General features: G+C 36.1%; 1 protein-coding gene across 1 annotated transcript in view; it reads right to left on the bottom strand.

The window, feature by feature from the left end:
• LOC145510937 (uncharacterized) overlaps window positions 1-22,960 on the bottom strand; it is a 571,176-nt gene that overhangs the window by 27,822 nt on the left and 520,394 nt on the right. The window contains exons 14-17 of the mRNA XM_081503112.1: window positions 13,225-13,364; window positions 12,951-13,082; window positions 9,757-9,880; window positions 8,503-8,578 (exon numbers count right to left, since the gene is read on the bottom strand). The gene's annotated coding sequence lies outside the window, so the exon portion shown is untranslated. The remainder of the gene's footprint in view (window positions 1-8,502; window positions 8,579-9,756; window positions 9,881-12,950; window positions 13,083-13,224; window positions 13,365-22,960) is intronic.

Here is a 22,960-nt window from a genome sequence, read left to right as displayed (position 1 = left end):
TGTTACCCTTCTTAGTAAAAGTTTGGATTTAAAAAATCCTTACAACATATTTGTTAAAGCATGTTTCTTACATAAATACTCATTTTTCATAAGTTCTTATTCTTAAAAACTAATACAAAAGGGGATTGACTGGCTCTCTTAACTGGTAGAATTCATGGTTTGATTTGGCAGCTCAACAATGTCAATGTGAAAACTAATTTCTGTTTTTCTTTCTGCTTGGCCTTCTGCAGAGCCAAATTCATCCTAAATCTGGTTTTTCTTACTGAGACAAAATAGTCAAAGGAGTCCTCTGAATTAAGAAATTTTCCAGGAAAAGAAAGAGTTGCTGCACTCTAGATGATCCAACAAAACCTGTCAGTTTAGTTTTGATTACACCAGCCCTGAAAGCATTTCTGTGGCCAGAGAAATGCCAGTTGGCTAAAGCCTGGATAACTGAACTAACCTCCGTGGAAAGAAATGAATGGGGCATTGGTTTTTCACTAATCAAAGACCACTGGAATAAAGTCAATTTCATCCGAATTTTACCGTCTGCACTACAGTGAAGGGATGTAAGAACAGACGCTATTTCATGTCTACACCAAAGCCATGCACTCCCTCCTTACTTTCTAATCAAACTTCAGTGTTGACTGGAGAGTAAGCAGAGATTCCTTGCTCTCAGGCAGAGGACTGTGACCTAGATCTGACCAGTGAGATATTTATCAGTACATTTTTTAGAAAGCTGTTGCCTGTTTCCTGTCTTTGAACTCCATCATGTGTGGATGAGGATTGGGGTAACATTAGCTGTCTTGAGAATAGGCAAAGAGAGTCCAGAAAAAAACAGATATCCCCCCATGTTATTCTCTACTCTGAAATTGTGCCAGCCCATATCTGAGGCAACTGAAACACCACTTGGTTACAGAATTTTTTGACCTTTTCATCACTCCCAAATCAGCATGGCCTGGAGAAACACAGACTACAACATGTTGGCACAATACTGAAATAAAATGCATATGGCATGTATGCTGATAAAATGCAGGCTCTAATCAAGAATAAGAATCAAACAACAATGGGCTGACCTTCTCGAAAATTTTGGAATGCATATAATTTTTGGTGAAAGAGCCAGCACATTGAGACCAGCAGAAACACGGGGGACAGTGCAATATTGGGGCTACCCAGGTGGCGCTAGTGGTAAAGAACCCGCCTGCCAATACAGAAGACATAAGAGACTCAGGTTCAATCCCTGGGTTGGAAAGATCCCCTGGAGTAGGAATGACAAGCCACTTTAGTATTCTTTCCCGGAGGATCCCCAGGGACAGAGAATCCTGGCAGGGGTTACAGTCCCTGGTGTCACACAGAGTCGAACGTGACTGAAGCCCCTTAGGAAGCAAGCCAGCAAGTGTAATACTAATGGGAAAAAAAATTCAAAATTCTACCCCTTTAGAAAGGATTTGTTCTGTCTACTACTCAGAAAAGAATTGTTTCATACACAAGGACCTCAATCCTCAGGCCTCAGGTGATTGGATCTGAAATGGGCAATTGACCTAGAATAAGCTAATCCACTGACTGACTCAAGTGAATAAGAATATATTTCTCAGCTCAAAAATCTGATTTATGAATTTGAGACTCCGAAAAAGTTAAAGATAAACTACATTAATGTTAGAGTGGAAACGACAGTGAAGATCCAGGAGCTCCTGCTGTTTAGAGCATAGATACATCCCGATTCTTCCCATTTCTGAGCTTTCTCTTAAATCCTTTTATCCCATTATTTCATGCTATCCTTAATGTATAATAAGTGTACAAATTATTTGGTATTAATACCTTCCTTTTATCACTGATAGTTCATTTTAACTACATCTCTACAAAGACTTTGAGTACTACAATTCCATCATTAAAAATAGGTGTGCCTTTGATTATGAAAATGTTAAAATAATGTATTCAAAAGTATAAAACATAAATAACTGAACTGCCATGTACTTATCATTCAGCTTCCATAATTATCAACATTTTAGGTAGCAAATTTTCATTAACTTTACAAAATTATATTAGTTGGGGTCATCCTGAAATATGAATTCTTTACAAATTTGAAATGTTTGGGGGATAATTTATTATTAGTTATCAGGACAGTCAAAAATGCCTGACTTTTTAAAATGAATTTCTGAATTTTGCTTTGCTAACAAAGTTACACTTATATTCACAAAACAAACAAAACATTATTCAGGATTTTTAGGTAGGTTGCTATTTTGTTGGTAAAATATATCTGGTAATACAAATGAAACATTTTTGCTTTATTTCAATTAATTAATAGTTAAAACAAGTTATTATACACTCAGAGGGTGTTTATTTTCTTTAAACTTGATCCTCATCTTCGACATTTTTAAGAGGATATTTGCAATAAGTTTTCTGGTTTTAAATGTTTTATAGGAAGTTTTTTGAAGTTGTTATTTCTTATTATGTACATTTGTATGGGGCCCTAAGCATTTTGCAGGTTGGAGAAGATAAAAGCATACAATGAACATTATTACTGCTAAAATTTAGGGCACTTTTTTTAGTATGCAAGAAGCAGAAGTATTACAAATCTCTCTATTGTTGTATGTATTTGCCCAGCAGCCTTCTGGAATTACAGGTTTCCCTGGTGGCTCAGACAGTAAAGAATCTGCCTGCAATGCAGGAGACCAAGGTTTGATCCCTTGGTCGGGAAGATCCCCTGGAGAAGGGCATGGCAACCCACTCCAGTACTCTAGCCTGGAGAATCCCATGGACAGAGAAGCCTGGCGGGCTACAGTCCATGAGGTCACAGAGTCTGACATGACTGAGTGACTAACCCACAACACACACACTTCTGGAATCAAGTATATAATAATTTTGTGGTCTTACATTTATGTACATGCAATTGCATAAATTTGAGAAAAGTACTAAGTAAGGATATCAAGAAATCAAGATGTCAAGAATACTAAGAAAGCATGAGTTCCAATTCAGGATGTGCTAGAAAATAGTGGTGATTTTGACAGGTCACTTGGCCTCCCTGCAGCTCAGTTCTCTTATTTGTGAAGTGTGCAATTTAGATATATGACATTTAATTTTCTTTCTAAAATTCTAAAATTTGATGTCTAGATATCTTTTTTATAATGAACAAATAGACCTTTTTCTTTGTTAAATACTATATTGAAAATTAGGAAATCTTTCCTCCTCTACAGATTTCTACTCATAGCGTAGAATATTTGAACTTTAAAATGATCATTGTAGTATGTGTACTTAAGAAACTGATACTTAAATTATTTAGATATTTGGATTTGGACAAGATTTTCTCATCTCTCTTGATGCTTTACCTGGAAAAATTATAAGAGCTCAGCAAAAAATAGAAAACTATTTTTTAAAGATTACCTGTTGCTTGGAATTTTACTTAAAAAAGATAGTGTCCAGGATTATTTCAAAAACAAGGGTTAGAATAATTATTCTGTGCAGGCAATAGGCATTCAAATAGGCATTCATAGAGAACTAGAGTTAAAAAAATTCAGATAAACCTATTCATCTTAGTGTTTCATTAAATGTTAATTCATGATTTTAACAGGAAAGTGTCTTTCAGCCTTTACAGATTTTTTTGTTGTTGTTAAATAAGAAGCTTGAAAAACTTCATGTCATCTCCAGTGAATAGTGGATCAACATCCAGATATGTGCTGTGTAATGTGGTTCCATTTGCCAACTGTGATTATTGAGACCTTGAAATGTGGTTACTACCAGTAAGAAACTTAGTTTTTAAATTTAATTTAACTGAAAGATTAACAAAAACCCTTTAATACACGTGAAAAGACTTGTAGATGTGGTTCTATTTTTCCAGTTTTAAATTTTATGAAGTCAAACACATGTTAAGTATTTCTGATTAAAATTTAGTGCCTTGGCTTCCCCTATGGCTGAGCTGGTAAAGAACCCGCCTGCAATGCAGGAGACCTGGGTTCAATCCCTGGGTTGGGAAGATCCCCTGGAGAAGGGAAAGGCTACCCATTCCAGTATTCCTGCCTGGAGAATTCCATGGACTGTATAGTCCATGGAGTCAGAAAGAGTTGGACACGACTGAGTGACTTTCACTTCTTCTGACTTCTGACTTCTTAACTGAGATGAAGAAAATGCAAAATACACACACACATACACACACACACACAAACAGGGCAAATTATACCATGTTAAAAAATTGACTAAATGTAATGATAATATTTTGGATATATGGGTTAAAATATATTATTAACATTAATTTTATTCCCTTTTTTTAAATATGACTATTAGAAAATTTTAAATTACTTATGTGACCCAATTTATATTTCTATTGGACATTGCTGGTCTGGAGCATCAGAGTCATTTGAGGAGAATAGTTTTTCAGCAGCATCAGTTCCTGCTAAATTTAGTTATATAACACTCAATTTGAGAGTGATGAATAAAAATAAAGAACACCTGAGCTTAGATGAAATTATCTTTGTTCATCAGAAAAACTAATTAGAAGTATTTGAGGTTTTGCTTCTATTTCTAGAAAATAAATATAGAATCACTAGCTGAATTTTAAAAACTATATCCAGAATTTTAGAAAAGGAAAAGACTTCATCTTATCCAAACCGTTAATTTTACACAGAAGAAAGTGTACTTCATCTTGTATTTCCAAGGTCCTTTAGAAAGTTTATTGGTCAAATATGAAGCAAAATCTTGAGGCTCAAAGGGAGGATATACATACAGCTGATTCATGTTGTTGTACAGAGAAACCAACACAACATCATAAATTATACTCCAGTTAAAAATAAATTTTAAAAAAGCAAAATATCTAAATTTAAAATCGATATTGCATAATTTTGAAAAAGTATAAGGGAATCCAGTATTCAAAAATAATCTTAAAAAAAAGAAAAAAACTATCCAGCAAAGTTCATCTGAAAAAGTTTTTCTTAAAATTCTCTGAAAGTCCTTTCTGTGCATAACTAGTCAAAACAACAGTTGGTTTTAGAAAAAGAAACATCTTCCTTTCACAGATGTTTGATGTTTTACTTACTTTACAATTAACCAGTGTTCTTTCTCACTTTTCTCAAGTCTTTTTGAAAGACAATCCTTTCCCATGAGAGTCAATATGTAATATGGCTATCCATAAGAATACCAGTGGCCTACAAAGGGTTAAGTTTGGGAGCAAACTTAAGGCCAAACTGAATTTAAAAAGTTGCTGATGTCAAGTACCAGGTCTCCTGGGGGAAACAATATACAGGCTGCACCACTGACTTGCCAATTAATCCAAGGAGCTGTGTAGCCATTAGTTCAGGAAAGAGACGGTTGCTTGACCACTTGCCTAGAGGTAAGTGCTAGGTTTGCAGCTGCCAACCATCAGGATGACAGAAACTAATGGAGAGAGAAATTAGGAATAAGAACCTAAGTATTTCATTGTCTTGGCTTGGCTTCAAAGGAAGATCCTAGTGTCAAACAAGCCATGGGATCCTGTGCAATGCACAGAATATTTATTCATGATAAAAGTCTTCAAAATATAATGTTGTAAGTACCTTTAAAATAGCATCAAAGTAGGCACATTTAATAAATTCTTTCACAATTCTTGCACAATTCTAAAATCTTCAAATTTACCTGAAAATTAAGCCCATATCACTTTACAGAGTTATAAGTTTTATATAGTAAACATGTCATCCAAATCAAAGATGGCAAATTCGATGAAGAAGTTATTTAAACTCTGTGTGTTTATTATTATTTGTGCATTAGTATCACATTCATTTTTGCTGTATTCACCTATTTTCTTGTACACAGTAAAGTCTGGTGTTCAGGATTTTTAAAATTGTTACATGATTAAACTTTCCCTGGGGATTTCCAAATAAGAAATGATGTATTGAAAATCACTGTATTTGATTGTGACACTGAGAAATTGTTAGCAACACACAACTACACTGAAGTTAAGTAAGAACATCCTGGATACGCCCTCGGAGGAGGTATTTCATGGTAACTCACAGGAAAAAACAAACTCACCTGAAAGCATAAACTAAATAGTTGAAATCTCAACTCTGTTATTGTAAATGTACTTCAGCAAAATCACAAGAATATTGGGCCATGAAATGCAACAAATCAAGTCATTTAAATTATACTTTAAAAAGTATTTGTGGCTTTCCCTTACCTGCAGCTGCAGAAAGAGCACTGTACAATTAACATATTATATTTAATACTGAAAATGCTTTCTGTCAGAGATGAATTGCCTTATTCTATATATTTCCTATCTAAACGGGCTCATAGTGCAATACTCAGGGGATGAAATCTAGGCCCCATAGAACCTAGTTGAGTACCACTTTGTCCCACGTCACCCTTTTTGCACTGAATCAGAACTAAAAGAGTCTCGGGCAGTCAACAGCTTCATCACTGCTTCCAAGTTCAGGTTGGCTGGGCTCCCAAACCTCTTGGGGTATGTTGGCTGCCAAAGCAAATTAGTCTCACTTTATCTTTGGGGCAGTGACTTTGCTAACTTTATTGGCTGTGTGGGGCCTAGGCCTTCCAACATAACCAGATGACATATTATAAAGAAGTGTAGTTAAGATACTGATCTACCCAAAAATGGTACTATTGAAAGAATAATTAGAGAAGTTATGAAGGAAGAATAATCCAGTTAGAAAACATAAACTGCAGGGCTTAAAAGTATACTTAAAGTGGCCAACATAGTAGAATAGCAGTAATATAAGGAAACACTAACATTAGCCCTAAATTTACAAGCTGTAAAATATTAATGCCATTGATGAAGCAAATAAAACAACAAATTATATCAAATACACATTATTAAATAGATATTTTTAAAAAGATGGTAGAGGGAGGAAAATAGAATAGAAGAAGCAATCAAATGTGGAAATCACAGAAAACTGACAGGTGTGAATAAAGTCAATCAAAGAGTTCATGTGAAACAGAAACATCCACTCAGATAAGAATGTTCTAGATAAACTTCCAGTACCTGCCTTCAGTCTCTCAAGTTAGTGAGAAAAGTGAAAGTTTGTCTATTTGTGTACGTGTCAGTTCTGTTCAGTTCAGTTCAGTCACTCAGTCATGTCCAACTCTTTGTGACCCCATGAACTGCAGCATGCCAGGCCTCCCTGTCCATCACCAACTCCCGGAGTCCACCCAAACCCATGTCCCTTGAGTCGGTGATGCCATCCAACCATCTCATCCTCTGTCGTCCCTCCTGCCCTCAATCCTTCCCAGCATCAGGGTCTTTTCCAATGAGTCAGCTCTTCGCATCAGGTGGCCAAAGTATTGTAGTTTCAGCTTCAACATCAGTCCTTCCAATGAACACCCAGGACTGATCTTTAGAATGGACTGGTTGGATCTCCTTGCAGTCCAAGGGACTCTCAAGAGTCTTCTCCAACACCACAGTTCAAAAGCATCAATTCAGTGCTCAGCTTTCTTTATAGTCCAACTCTCACATCCATACATGACTACTGGAAAAACCATAGCCTTGACTAGACAGACTTTTGTTGACAAAGCGATGTCTCTGCTTTTTAATAGGCTGTCTAGGTTGGTAATAACTTTCCTTCGCAAGAGTAAGCATGTTTACTGGTAAATAAGAAAAGAGAACTCCTCATTTATTTCATATATGAAATTTCTGGGAAAGAGAAGGTAAAAGATACACATTTGTTATTAAAGTTGTATCTCAAGTTGTACTAAATCCAGAAATGACTAACGGTGGACAGCTTTTCTCCCGGTTAGCACTGTTCCCTATAAATTGAGGGCAAAAGTTCAGATGGCCCAATCACCAGATATTCTTATTTGGTAGATCTGTGATGTCCTAGGGCAATTTCCTTTCTAACAACACACATCTCTAGTAGCAAGAGAAGATGCTAAGAAAGCATCTTAGGTATCACTGTAGCCCCAGATGATTAAGCACCACTTGAAACAAAGTGAAAGTGTTAGTTGCTCAGTCATGTCTGACCCTTTAAGAGCCCATGGACTGTAGTCCACCAGGCTCCTCTGTACATGGGATTCTCCAGTCTAGAATACTGGAGTGGGTACCCATTCCCTTTTCCAGGGGATCTTCCAGATCCAGGGATTGAACCTTGGTCTCCTGCATTGCAGGAGAACTCTTTTCCCTCTAAGCCACCAGGGAAGCTCCAAAGGACCACTTTGTATATGATAAATACCTAATAAATAGCTCATGAATGAATAGTTTTGAAAAACCTACTAATGATAGAATAAGTAAAGTACTCATGAGTCCAATGTAAATTGACCAAGCTTTGAAAAACAGGGATCGGGAGTCTTCTTTATCCTTCTTTAATTTTGGAGAATAGTGAAAAATAATATTTATTGCCATAACAGAAACTGTTTAGAAAGTATGATTTGCAATCTATGGCATCTAGTTGCTTGAGATAATTCTGATTTACTGCTCCATATTTCAAAAATAATTGGACTCTATAGCAATGATTTCTATAAAGACATTTCCTTCCTCACTGATGAAACATTATTTTTTTTCAATTCATAACTCAGACATTAATACTAAAGTTAATTGGATAGAGGATAACTTGCCTAACAATGTAATGATTCCTCAGTGTCAATCTTTTCATCTCCATGGTTATTGTCATGGATTCTCTGAACCCCATGCCTATGTTGACAAGCAAAAAAATACATTCAGTGATAGTAACTAAGCACTGATATGACAAGTTAATTGTATGCTTACTTATATGGTCTGCTCATGATTACTGATCTCAAATATCATTTTTCATTCTCAGTGAAAAGTTAGGAAATAAAGAGTCAGGGAAAAGCAGGACTTCTGGAAAGGATTCCAAAAGTTTTGAATGTGAGGACCTAATATTCTGTCAGGTTACATTTATGATTTAAGATACAGAGGATATTAAATGCTAAGAGTCATTTTAACCTACTGATTAGATCTGCTTGTTAGTTGAGACAAACTTCAGTAACAATGAACCCCAAAACTGACTCCTAGTATAAATAACATTGGTCTAGGAAATATTTTAATTGCAAAAGCAAGACTCGCATGCAAAGTGACAACAATGAAGAAAAACTAGTTGATTTTCTACTTGTATGTTTTTGACAGATGGCCAGAAGTTATCTATCAAAAACAATCCCCGGCCCCAAATTAGCCGAGTGTCTTCCTTCTTTTCATCCCTGCCTTTCCCTGCTTTGAAAATCATCCATAGGAACTGAATGGACTTCATTCGTAACTGCAAAATCCTTAGCACATGTCATCCCCTTGGAGATGAAATATATCACTCAGTTCAGTTCAGTTCAGTCGCTCAGTCATGTCCGACTGTTTGCGACCCCATGAACCGCAGCACACCAGACCTCCCTGTCCATCACCAACTCCCAGAGTTTACTCAAACTCATGTGCATTGAGTCAGTGATGGCATCCAACCATCTCATCCTCTGTTGTCCCCTTCTCCTCCTGCCTGCAATCTTTCCAAGCATCAGGGTCTTTTCAAAGACCCTGTGAAGAGTCAGCTCTTCGCATCAGGTGGGCAAAGTATTGGAGTTTCAGCTTCAGCATCAGTCCTTCCAATGAATATTCAGGACTGATTTCCTTTAGGATGGACTGGTTGGATCTCCTTTCAGTCCAAGGGACTCTCACCCTCTCCTCCCCTCTCCCTATGTCCATAAGTCTATTCTTTATGTCTGCTTCTCCACTGCTGTCCTGTAAATAAATTCTTCAGTACCATTTTTCTAGATTCCATATATGTGCATTAGAATACGATATCTTTCTCTTTCTGACTCACTTCACTCTGTATGATAGGTTCTAGGTTCATCTACCTCATCAGAACTTACTCAAATGTGTTCCTTTTTATGGCTGAGTAATATTCCATTGTATATATGTACCACACCTTCTTTATCCATTCATCTGTCGATGGACATCTAGGTTGGTTCCATGTTCCAGCTATTGTAAAGAGTGCTGCAACGAACAATGGGATACACGTGTCTTTTTCAATTTTGGTTTCCTCAGGGTATATGCCTAGGAGTGGGATTGCTGGGTCATATGGTGGTTTTATTCCTCTGACTAGATATTTTTAATATATAAAACTATTTTTTAAAATACGGAGTGTAGCCAACAGTAATAATTAAATTTAACTTCTGTTTCCTTGAGATAATGATAACACTACTAACAAAAATGAGAAATTAAGGGAAATAAATAAATTGATGGTTTTAAAAAATGATTTCATTTAAAACATGAAATTAGAAGCCATACAAAAATATCTTTCTGCCGAATTCTTTTAGCTTTAATCTAGATCTAAGTACCTTTTTGATATTTCTTCTCTGGTGTCCTAGAATTAAAGGTAACTCTCCATGAGGAAAATTCACTCATGTTCTCCTCCTGGTTCTCTACTGAAGTTTATAATTCAGAGATGGCAAGTTAGGAAAGGAGTTGCCAGATTTAGCAAATAAATTTGAATTTCAGATAAACAAATAATTTCTTAGTAGACCTATGTCCCAAATATTACATGAAACATACTCATACTAAAAAAAAAAAAAAAAAAAAAAAAATCATTGTATATTTGACATTCCAGTGTAACTGGATAGTATTCTGGCAGCCTTATTTAGAAGTCAGGATTTTACCTTTATCTTCTTTCACTTTCTCGCACTCCCCATTCAATATCACGCCATCACCTAGCCCTGATGGGTTTTATCCCCAGAGTATATTTTGCCTCATCCATCAAGTTCCTCTTAGGTACACCACACAGCAGTTTGTCTTCTCTCTCTCTGGCCTCCCTCAAGTCTTTTCTCCAATCTATACCTAGTGTCATATTTTGAAAATTAATATGTCTATCATAACATACCACCCTTCAGACTGCTTGAAAATTTGCTCTTAAAATAAAGACAAAATTTTTTGTCACAGCTTACAAAGGCTAGTAAGATCTGACCTCCACTGACTAGCTTCCTCTCACACATGCTCAAGCCACACTGGCCTTTTGAAGAGATGAACAGACAAGGACATTTCCATAAAAATCTTCAAAACTGATTTTTCCAAAGTCTGGAACACTCATCTCTCTCCTTCTCACCTAGCTAATGTTCACTGTCAGTTTTTACATGTCGTTAAATGTTGGCTTAAGCATCACTTCTCAAAGCAACTTTTCCTAGGTGGGATCTTCTTGTTATACACTCTCACATCATTCCCACTTGTAATCTTCCAGACAGATTTAATTTTACCTTGATGTGTGTGATTATTTGAATTTTTATTTTCTAGGAAGAACTGAGGCACCAAGGTAACAATGACCATGTTGATTGTTCCTGATGCGTGTTTCTCCAGAATAAACCTGGTGTGAGATATACATTTACCACTGAATAAATATTAGTTGACCGAATAATGTCCAGTGGACATTTGGATAAAGGACTTAGCACTGACGAGGAGGGATAAGGAGAGATCTGAAATGGATTATTCCATAAAACTTAATAAAATTTTATTCTATGTGTACGTGTGCTCAGTTGTTTCAAACTCTTTGTGGCCCCTTGGACTGCAGCCTGCCAGACTCCTCTGCCCATGGAATTCTTCCAGGCAAGAACACTTGAGTGGGATGCCATTTCCTACTCCAGGGATCTTCCTGACCCAGGGATTGAACCCATGTCCCTTGGGTCTCCTGCATTCGCAGGCAGATTCCTTACCACTAGCATCACCTGGGAAGCCAAGATTTGGTTAAAGTTAGTAAAAAGAGAAGAGGAAATGTTGATTATTTAATCATGAAGATTATTTATATTCAAGAATCAAGTAATTGGTTAAAGACTATGGGGGAAAACGGAAAGGGGAATAATCAGACTAAGGAAGCAAAAGGGTAAAGTAGGGGTTAGTCAGCATTTTCAAACACTACAGAGAGGAAGAAGAACTGGTACTAGATAGAATAAAATGTCAACTGCAAAAGAGTAAGGAGTAGAAGATGGCCATGCAGGCAATGAGGGTAAGTTCCTATTTTGAAGAATATATCCCTGAAACTTTTCATGTTGCTGAAAATAGTTTCACTTAAAATTTACAAAGAAAACAAATAGTTGCTCTGTGTCAAAGCTATGCACATGATTCTCTGTAACAGCTAGGTGTTTAAATAGGAAATTATTTGTAATTATTAGTTTCCAAATACTTGAAACAGAAAAGAAAGATTGAACAGTTATTTAGTACACTCTGTCTGTGCAGATTAATACACAGGCATTTTCCTGTAGGAAAGAAATACCTGTTAGCTGTTAGTACGTAACAAAAGACATAAACCCATTTACCCTCCACTCAACAAAACCTCAGTCAGTTCAGTTCAGTTCAGTCGCTAAGTCATGTCCAACTCTTTGTGACCCCATGGACTGCAGCACGCCAGGCCTCCCTGTCCATCACCAACTCCCGGAGTTTACTCAAACTCATGTGCATTGAGTCAGTGATGCCATCCAACCATCTCATCCTCTGTCGTCCCCTTCTCCTCCTACCTTCAATCTTTCCCAGCATCAGGGTCTTTTCAAATGAGTCAGTTCCTCACATTAGGTGGCCAAAGTATTGGATTTTCAGCTTCAACATTAGTTCCCCCAATGAATATTCAGGACTGATTTTCTTTAGGATGGACTGGTTGGATCTCCTTGCTGTCCAAGGGACTCTCAAGAGTTTGTTCCAACACCACAGTTCAAAAGCATCAATTCTTCAGCATTCAGCTTTGTTTATAGTTCAACTCTCACATCCATACATGACTACTGGAAACCTCCCCCCAAAATAAAACCTACTTCTTTTCAACAAAAAATGTTCTTCAACATTTTGAAGAACACAATTAGAACAAAGGGTTTGGACAAAAGTAAACTTTCACTAAAATGTGTTCAAAATTCTTGTAAAATAGTGAGAAAGATCAAGATGAATGTTTTTCAATCACTTAAAAAGCATAATAATAATAATAAATATGCAAAATATCAATAATATTAAAATAATAAATAAAAATCAATATTTTTGTGTACCTACCTGGAATGCATATATTTTCAAAGATCCTGATATTGAGATAAATACTCACCCCATTCATGCATTCATGGTTATACTCCATTATAATTTTTGAAGACCATGTTTTACAGTTTCTTTCACAAGTTTTTCATGAACTATTACTTTCCTTTTGCTGTTTCATTTAATGTAACATATAACATCTAAGCTAAATAGATCAAAATTAGAAAGAATAAAAACAATAATCATGAGCAATCAGGTGCCAGATACTGTATTATTTTAAGACACCTTTCCTCTCCCAATTCTTACTATAATTTCTCTGAGAATAAAAGGTAGACATTTTTTTGTACCTTGACAGTTTGGGCTGCTGCTCAATGTTGCCAGTGAAATGTTTAAGTTACAGGGTGCTGTAGAAAGACATTCTTCATTCTTTTGTAAAGGGACCCACTCCTCACTAAAGCCAAACGGCTTTAAACGCCGAGGGAAAAGGCTGTGGATGCGGTAGAAAAAAAAGAAAAAATGTTCACTTTGGAAGAGAGTGTCAAGTCTTCCTCAAATTGAACCAGAAATGAAAATTCAGCACTACACCATTTTTTACCCCCTTACATATTGTTATGTGAATGAAGAATTATTGCAGAGAAAAGCATCTTTACTTTTACTGCTATTGCCAGATGCCTTCTGTGAGTAAATATATCTTTCATTATACTACTTCATATCGGCATTTTAAGATGAGCTTTTTAAAAAACTGTATTATGCCTTGAAAGTACATAATAACCATGTTAAACAACCTTATTTTTCCAAGAATGGTGCATTTTGTAAGTGTTATCTACTGTAATCATTTTGCATTTAACATGAATTGAACAGACATTCTCCTTCAGATGAACTTTCTGGTGACAAACTTTGAAATTGGCAGATTAAAGCTGATTTGGGGTTGTCAAAATACTGTATAGCTATCTGCACAAAAAAAAATGCATAAAATTTTACAGATGGTGGATTTCTGGTTTACATGGCAGCTATGTTGGTATACCTAATGCCAGTTAAATTAATAGTGTCACAATCTATCTTCCATGGCAGGTATAAATGACTTTCAGCACATCAATAACTAGTTTACAATGATGTCCCTTCTGTACTTATGGTTTACCATTGATTTTGCATTTTGTGCAAAATAACACATATATCTCCATATTTTGTTTTAGGATGAGTTTTAAAATACACCAAACATTTACAGACTTGAGAAATTCTATTTAAAATGGCAGTCCTAGTCAATTATCAAATTATCTGCTGATTATATCACATGACAATACGGATTCCAAGTTTATAGTTTCATCTTATACAGATTAGCGTTGAAAGTGAACATTCAAGAAGACCGTGATATGTAAATGAACCCACGTTAAAAATCTTCCTGAAATAGCTGCTATTATAATGTGGACAGTTCAATGATTTGGAAGGCATTCCACAGTGAATATTAAATTAACTGAACAACTTCTCATGGCTGAACTAGTCTTTAGTAAAGGCTACTGATTTCATGATCACCATCAACATCATCATTATTATTCATAATAATACCTTAGATTTGTAAAGCACTTTACAATCTGAAAAGCACTTTTACATGTAAAGTAATCCCTCTCCAATTTTAGTCCCTATTATGTGAGTTTCAAATATATGCAAATTTATTTCTATATTTTTTTTGCAACTGCTAGAATATCAGTTTCTCTCACTTCTACTGAAGATCATTTTGAATAAGGAAACTGGGTGCTGGGAACTTCTGAAGGAAGTTAAAGTGGGTTGTCTAGAAATAGAGATTCTTACAATAGAATCTTTGAAAAGATAAAGAAAGGAAAGAAAAGGCAATTCAGATCAGAAAACCACATTAGATGAGAAAAGGAATAGATGGAAATAAAGAGGGCTGATGACAAGTGTTTTGGCAGAAAGTTATTTTGGGTGACATTTCTAAGAATATGTAACCCAGGATATAAGGGAGGCAGCTTGTGAAATATCTACTTAGTAATATTGAAGAGGTCATATAAAGTGAAACTGTTTTTGCTTAAGCATCCACGTTACACTATGCCCTATGCTTTCAAACATGGAAGATGAGAATCAACAAATTAGAGTAATAAAAACACAAAAACATTACATATTTGTTGAAATGCACAAACAGAGAAATGAAAAAGCTACTCAGAATACTTGTTATATGAAAAATGGAAATCCCATGGACTATACAGTCCATGGAATTCTCCAGGCCAGGATGCTGTAGCGGGTGGCCGTTCCCTTCTCCAGGGGATCTTCCCAATCCAGGGATGAAAACCAGGTCTCCCACATTGTAGGTGGATTCTTTACCAGCTGAGCCACAAGGGAAGCCCAAAATGTGAGCATCTCCTTGAAACTTTAGAGGAAAGGACCTGAAAGGTTTTTCATCAACTATAACATGATAAATAAAAATTATATAGTACCCATTCTTACTACTTTAAAATGTGTAAGCTGTCATTGGTATTTTTATAACGATATCTTAGTCTAATATTGTAGTTTATTTTTATGTCTATATAATTTGATTATATCTACAACTCCAGATCTCTGTCCACAATCTCATTTTATTTTCCATTTCAACTGTTAATTTAAAACTATAGAGAAAATCTTAAGATTCACAATCATCTTTCAGCATAAAATTCAGTTTCTCATGATTTTCTCTATGGTTTTTAAATTGTAAATGAAAATAATCTACAATAAAAATTATAAATGAATCTAGGAAGGCTACATTCAGATTTGATCTTCAATAGGTAGGGATTCTCATATTCTGATCAATAATGCTGCAATAAACTCTTGTATGAGTGGCCACTGATGACTGAATCATGCCTCTAGATATTCATACCTTTGTGTGGTATCCTACCACATTGAGACTGGATTTGGTCATGTGACTTTCTCTGGCCAAATAGCAAGAAGCAAGCAGGGGCTTGTTAAAACACTATGGGCTTGCTTCTTGAATCAAATATTGTTGGAACTGGAAACCATCATTCTTTGAGGTAGCCCATATGTCCAGCCCACTGGACATATGCAGTGGCTACTTGGAGGAGAAACTCAAAAGAGAGTTCACATTCACAGCCAGTAACCCACACATATCGTCCCATTCAAGTTATCCGACTATGTGACAACTTTAGTATATGTGGTTCCAGCTGCAGATTTTGACTTTTGTGGAACATAATTGTATGCAAATAAAATACCGTTTAAATCTCAGAGTTTTAGAATGGTTTATCAGGTAGCCAGAGAGATGTTTTACAGTGCTTGGTAAGTTTTGAAATGTAGATGATGATTTCTGAAAAAAAAAAATCAGTAATTGTAGAGGCTGAATATTAATAAAAACAATAAAATGGTCTCTGACTTTTCAACATCACGCTCTAAAAAATATAGCTTCAGTTTAGTTTAAAAACAATAAAAAATTTATCTTGGTTACTTTATTTAGCATAAAATCTATGCATTCCTTTGATCTTTTTAATTTATAAGAAAAATACATTTCAATAATTCTAATGTTGACATGTCTTAATTCTTGTTAAGAACATCCTCTACTCTAAGAAATACAAGAGATTTAAATATGGCAAATTTTAGTGTGAAGAAAAATTGAAAAAATGACCATTTCAACAATCTCATTAAAGTTTTAGACATAAACAATTTATCTTCCACTTGAAAAATACATAAATTTATTCAATTTTATTCACAGTATTGAATTAAGATTTTGGTGGCCTATGTTTTCAAAGACACACTGATAACAGATATGATTCAACTGTAAATATTCTTGAATGATTTTCAAATAACAGAAACTGTATTTGATCACATTCCCATTACTATATAAATTGTAAAATTAGTGTTAAATTCTTCTACCAGGGAGGAAATTTGATCCTAAATCATTATAATATAGCTAATATATTTTGACATGCATATAAAGAAAGAAAAACCCAGTGATTGTTTTTCACTATCTACATTTGCCATACATTTTCTGTGATACAGAGAATAAAAACAGGATGGGCTACACTTTACAAAAAAACTTTTTAAGATGGGAAAAGATTAGTGAAGGCCTAAGACTAAATGAAGGCTTCCCAGTGGATCAGTGGTGAAGAATCCACCTGCCAATGCAGGAGACACTGGTTGGATCCCCAGGTCAGGAAAACCCCCCAGAGAAGGAAAGGTCAACCCACTCCAGTATTTTTGCCTGGACAATTCCGTGGACAGAGGATCCTGGCAGGCTACAGTCCATGGGATTGTAAAAGAGTCAGGCATGACTTAGTGACTAAACAACAACAACAACAAGACTAAAAGAAAATTTAAAAGATGTATTTCTGCTTATAATTTCCTGAATCTGTAAGAATCACACAGAATTTAATTGTGGATAGAATAGGGAGTGCATTTTCACACACGTCCCCTACCACCTCCCCAAAATACTTGGGAATTTGTCATCCTTATTTCTCATTCGTTTACATTTGTTTTATGTTATTTATAATGCTTTGGGGAAAGCTGTGACTTTTGACAGTTGAAAGTGAACCAAGAAAGAGAGAGAAGAGGCTGCTGAATTTAGAAATATGAATTTAATCCAACATAAACTGAAGTAGCATTCAAATTCATATAATTTCACAGTAAAATTTTGCACATTTGAGGTGCTACCTATCAAAGAACATCTATATTCATCAGGATGTGTCTCATCACAGGTAAAAGGAGTGCATAGCTAGTAATCTCATCATTTTAAATTAAAATCAATTCATAAATAATGCAGATTATTTTCCTAAGAAGCTAAAGAAGCTGCTACCTTACAGCATAAAAGAGGTTTTAAACAACACTTTACAACAGTTAACTTTACTGGAACTAAGAATTCAGTGATTTTATGCATGAATCATTGATACTTTATAGGCATCGCATAGATATGAGGGCATTAGAGTAAGTGCCCATATGTCAGTTCCATCACTTTGGATTCCTCCAACATCACTACCCACTACACTGGCAAAATCAAGGACGGGTGATCCACAATCATCATTAAAACTGAAGAACAGATAAGATGACCTCAGCACAACCAATTTATATAATTTGAACCAGCTTCGATATCTTACACTTAAAAGACTGTTCCTATATCATTTGGTTCAATTATTTTTGTGTGATGATATAGTACATATAAATATTTATCTACTGAATTAATGTTCACTGTATATTTAAGTTCTTAACTGTCAAATCAATATGTTCAACAGAATATATTTTTCCCATTTTTTGCTGTTACTTGACTCTGATATTTTTCAAGAATATTTGCAGCACATAGCCTCTAAGAATTACAACTAATCAAAAATATCTGACATTTTTCTTGCTCATCAGATTTGAGAAAGTAAATTAGTGACATATAAGCCTGTCATGGAAAGAATTATGCATCCTTGAAGTTTTATTATGAATCAGCACTCATTCTAATATAAAGGTGCATTTTGTTAGTTTTTTCTTACATGACCCTGTGCAAAATTTAATGCATTTATGGATATGAACATACATACAGATGTACAGAGCAACCTGGACTTGGGTGGTTTTAGGCTAATCTGTGGGAATACTAAGGATATCTTATGGTTACACACTAAAGGCAATGATAGAGTGTCAAAAACAGAAAGAAAAAAAAAGAAGGAAGAATAAAAGAAAGAGGGGGGGCTGGAAAGACATAGTCCAGGGGGAAACCAGCAAGGTCTAGAAGCTAGGTGTTAATTCAACATTGGAGGTGGTGGTGGGGGGTGTCAAGTAAGTAAGGGTGAGAAGATATTGTGAAAGCAGTGAAACACTGCCTCTGGGGTAAGAGAGGAGGAGAAACAGCCATAAAAATTTAAAGGGCACTAGAAATTTACTCAGATGCCAAAGGGAATCTGTGGAAGAATTTATTGGATTCTCTGCATGAGAAATTTAAAGTTCAAATACAGCATCTCTGGGCTTATTGACTGGTGTGCCAAATAAATAGATTTTTTTGTGTGTTTTCTCTATAGACAAACAGATGTATCACATATTCAAGAACAAACACAAACCCACATACTCTCATATACAACAAATGATATATTTATGATAAAACAGATACAGAATTCTTCTAATTTGAACTTGTTACATTAAATATAATTTCTACAGAAGTATTTATAGTAGATGACTCATTAATGCTACTTAGGAAACAAAATAGTTTATGTAGTAGAATATTCTATGTATCTATGAACTACTTAGTTCATTTGTAGTATTAACTACCATGTAATGGAAAACTTGTCAAGGGAAATATTGCACAAAATTAAACAGGTGAGGAAGACCTTATTCAAGACTATTGAGAGAAGGGGAAAAGGCCAGAGCTCAGTCTGAGCTTGATTCCACTGAAATAAAGAGAAGAGTTTTTAAGAGCTGGGTGAAGGGACTCAAAGGCCACCTTGAGTAATGGGGCTTACTCAAGGCTACGGTTTTTCTAGTAGTTATGTACAGATGGGAGCTGCTGCTGCCGCTAAGTCACTTCAGTCATGTCCGACTCCGTGTGACCCCATAGTTGGCAGCCCATCAGGCTCCCCCGTCCCTGGGATTCTCCAGGCAAGAACACTGGAGCGGGGCTGCCATTGCCTTCTCCAGTGCATGAAAGTGAAAAGTGAAAGTGAAGCCGCTCAGAGTTGGACCATAAGAACTGCCTGTATCATTCAATTCAATATTTCTGAACACCTACCAAGATCCAGTCATTCATATACAAGATAAAAAGAAATTTTCAACTTATCTAAAATTTTAACTGGCAGAGACTAAGTTAGGCTTCTGACTATTCTGTAAGAAAGCTAGCATATCTCAAACCCACTGCCTAAAATGGGATGAATCGAAAGGCACCCATTTTTCTCAGGAGATAAAGGTCAAGTCAGATCCTATTTGAAGCTGCCAATGCCACCTATGCTGAATGGCTCGAAGTTCTTCTTTGCTTATATGGTGGCCTATTTTTGTAAACTGGTTTAGAAATTTAGTAAAATACCCCATAGTGAAATGAGGTGGAGTTGTTATTTTCAGGGAATAGGATCAAAATCACACTAATGGAAGCGATGTCCCAGACTATACAGACTACTGCTCTCACTTTTAAGGAATTCTTGAAGAAATTAAACAGGGTTGCTGCTAGGTCGTTCAGTCCGTATCTTACTCTTGACAGAACAAGAGTTAATTAAAAAAAAAAAGAAGAGACAAAGTCTGTGATGGAAGCCTATGACAATGGAGATCACAAGATACACAGGCATATTTTTGATGCAAGGAGGTCCTGGCAAAACCAAAAATCAGAGGTTAGAGAGGGTCTGAGAGGAGACATGCATGCACGTATGTGTGTGTGTGTGTGTGTGTGTCGAGGTTAGAGAGGGTCTGAGAGGAGACATGCAGGCGTGTGTGTGTGTGTGTGTGTGTGTGTGTGTCAAGGTAGAGTACAGGGTGTGACGATTTGAGAAGCACTGGTGAGGATCTGAAAGGGAGACACTGGGTGTGGAGGGCCTAACTCTATGACCCCCACTACCCTCTTTTGACACAAGAGAATGAATTAGGTGATCAGACAAATCTTAACCTCCTATTTTTGACACTCTGCCACATACTCCTATCAGGGTCAATCTGAATTTGGTTTGAAGGAAAAGACAGTTGGCAAACATGATATCCACTTCTGACCACTTTGAGTAACACTCTTTTCCAACAGGCATCCAATAAAAAGGATGATGTAAAATAAATAAAGACCCTGATGACGAGAAAGATTCGGGGCAGGAAGAGAAGGGGGTGACAGAGGATGAGATGGTTGGATGGCATCACCAATTCAATAGACATAGTTTGAACAAACTCTGGAAGATGGTGAAGGATAGGGAAGCCTGGTGTGCTGCAGTCTATGGGGTCGCAAAGAGTTAGACACGACTGAGTGATTAAACAATAACAAAATAAATAAAGGAGAATCTGCATATTTACTGGAGGTGTCTTCTAGAAAGCCCAATAATACAGGATACCCTGTGCTACCAACAGTTAACGAAAGATGAGGAAGGAAGAGTTAGTGAGGAATCCATAAGGGAATGATGCCTAAGCTGCCCTGGCAACTTTTCAGCCTTTTCTTTCCCTCCTTTACCCCACTGTTCCTACATTCCAGATTTTTTCGCCTATCTCTCAAACAGTAACATAATTCCTGCTAGCTGTCGATATGATTTAGACAAAGGGTACAAAAACAAATGATCTGTAGTACTGGCCTTTTTGATTTATATTCCCAGAAGAGCTTGTTAACACAAAAGGACCGAGTTGCCAACGGAGGAAAAAGTGAGCAAGAAATGTGGCTCTTCTTTGCCCTGTCCCTTTTCCCTGTCCCACCTCCCCACCTCTTAATTCACCCAATAGACCCAGCAGGGGATTAAGATGCTTCGTAGCAACTCCTAGCTACAGACCATGCACCAACACTTCCTCATGAGCCCAAGAGGATCAGCACAAGAAATATGGAATTTCTGCATGGAAATTATACAGATGAAGCACATTTCTGGCTGAGTTATTCAGAATTGTGTAATATAAAAGAAAATACAAAATTATTATTAAATGGATACATAAAATGCATTTGGAATAACAAGTAAGTAAAAATAAAATGGAGGCTTCCCTGGTGGCTCAGTGGTTAAGAATCTGCCTGCAATGCCGGAGACGTGAGTTTGATACCCGGGTTGGGAAGATCCTCTGGAGAAGGAAATGGCAACCCATTCCAGTATCCTTGCCTGGGAAATCCCATGGACAGAGAGCTTAGAATGCTACAGTCTATGGGGAAGTGACGAGTTGAACATGTCTTACTGAATAAACAAAAACAAAAAAGAAATAAATACATCCTTTCAGGAGTTGAAAAGGGTACAAACCTAGGTAGCAACTGAGTGATAGGAAATGCTTCCCTGTAACATATTAACAGTAATAGTGTAAGTGAAACATTTCAGAATCTGTAAAACAGTATTGCTGACTATCATTATCTTGTATTTTCATCTCACAAAAGCTAGTGTTAGTCTTTAGTTTCACTTCGATCCCATGACCAGCTTTTTTTTGCTCAACTATTCATTCTGTATCAACTCTTCTTAGTTATTTCAGCCTAATCTGGTGGAAACCTTAAGTAACCTTTAAGAAGCAGCTGCACACTTGAACCAATTGTGAAATCAAATATCTTGTTAAGAAAACTGCTAAAATTAGATTTATTCCATCTTATATCAATCACTATACATTGTTTATATGGTGTTTGTCTAAAATTCAGTTTGCTACATTATCATGAAAGTCATTAAAGCTTTAAAAGTAAAAAGATAACAGCATTTTTGCTATTGATTTCACTTTTTATAACTCAAAAGGAACTCATCTTTAAGGATTTTGGAAATATATTGACCAATACAAAACTGGAAGCATTTTATTCCAAAGTGTCTTAAGAAACTGCATAGATTTCATAAATGGCAAACATGTATAAAGAAGTAATTGTAGATGTATTAGAATACAGCACAGCATATCAGAGCACAGATAGTTCTGAAATAATCATGCACAAACTACTTCAGACACTGCATGTTAAGAATGTCCTTTTATAAATTGAATATGTACCAGCCATTATAATATAAGTAACATATAAACTCCCTAAGTGTTTATGATGTCCCTTGAATTTTGTGCTTTGTGCTCAGTCGCTTAGTCATGTCCGACGCTTTAGCAACCCCACAGACTGTAGCCCAACAGGCTCCTCTGTCCATGGAATTTTGAAGGTAAGAATACTGGAGGGGTTGCCATTTCTTCCTCCAGTTCATCTTCCAGACCAAGGGACTGAACCCACGTCTACTGTGTCTCCTGCATTGGCAGGTGGATTCTTTACCACTGAGCTACCTGGGAAGTCCTCCTTGAACATTACATATATTAAATAGTTTAATCCTTTCAATCACCCTAAATGGTCAGTATTCCTTTCCCCCTCACTTTGCATATAAGGAAACAGGGGTCTTGAGGGATTAATTTAGATTCCCCAAATTCCCACAATCAGCAAGTGGAGAAGCAGGGTTTCTAATCTAGTCAGTGGCTCCAGAGTTTATGCTCTTAAGAACTATAATATTCTGCCTTTCATATCTCCTAGATAAT

This window comes from Giraffa tippelskirchi, chromosome 6 (assembly GCF_054371585.1).
Source record: "Giraffa tippelskirchi isolate mGirTip1 chromosome 6, T2T-mGirTip1v1.2.pri, whole genome shotgun sequence".
Lineage (NCBI taxonomy): Eukaryota > Metazoa > Chordata > Mammalia > Artiodactyla > Giraffidae > Giraffa > Giraffa tippelskirchi.
The sequence above is the reverse complement of the archived record's forward strand: the minus strand, read 5'-3'. Positions and strand labels throughout refer to the sequence as shown.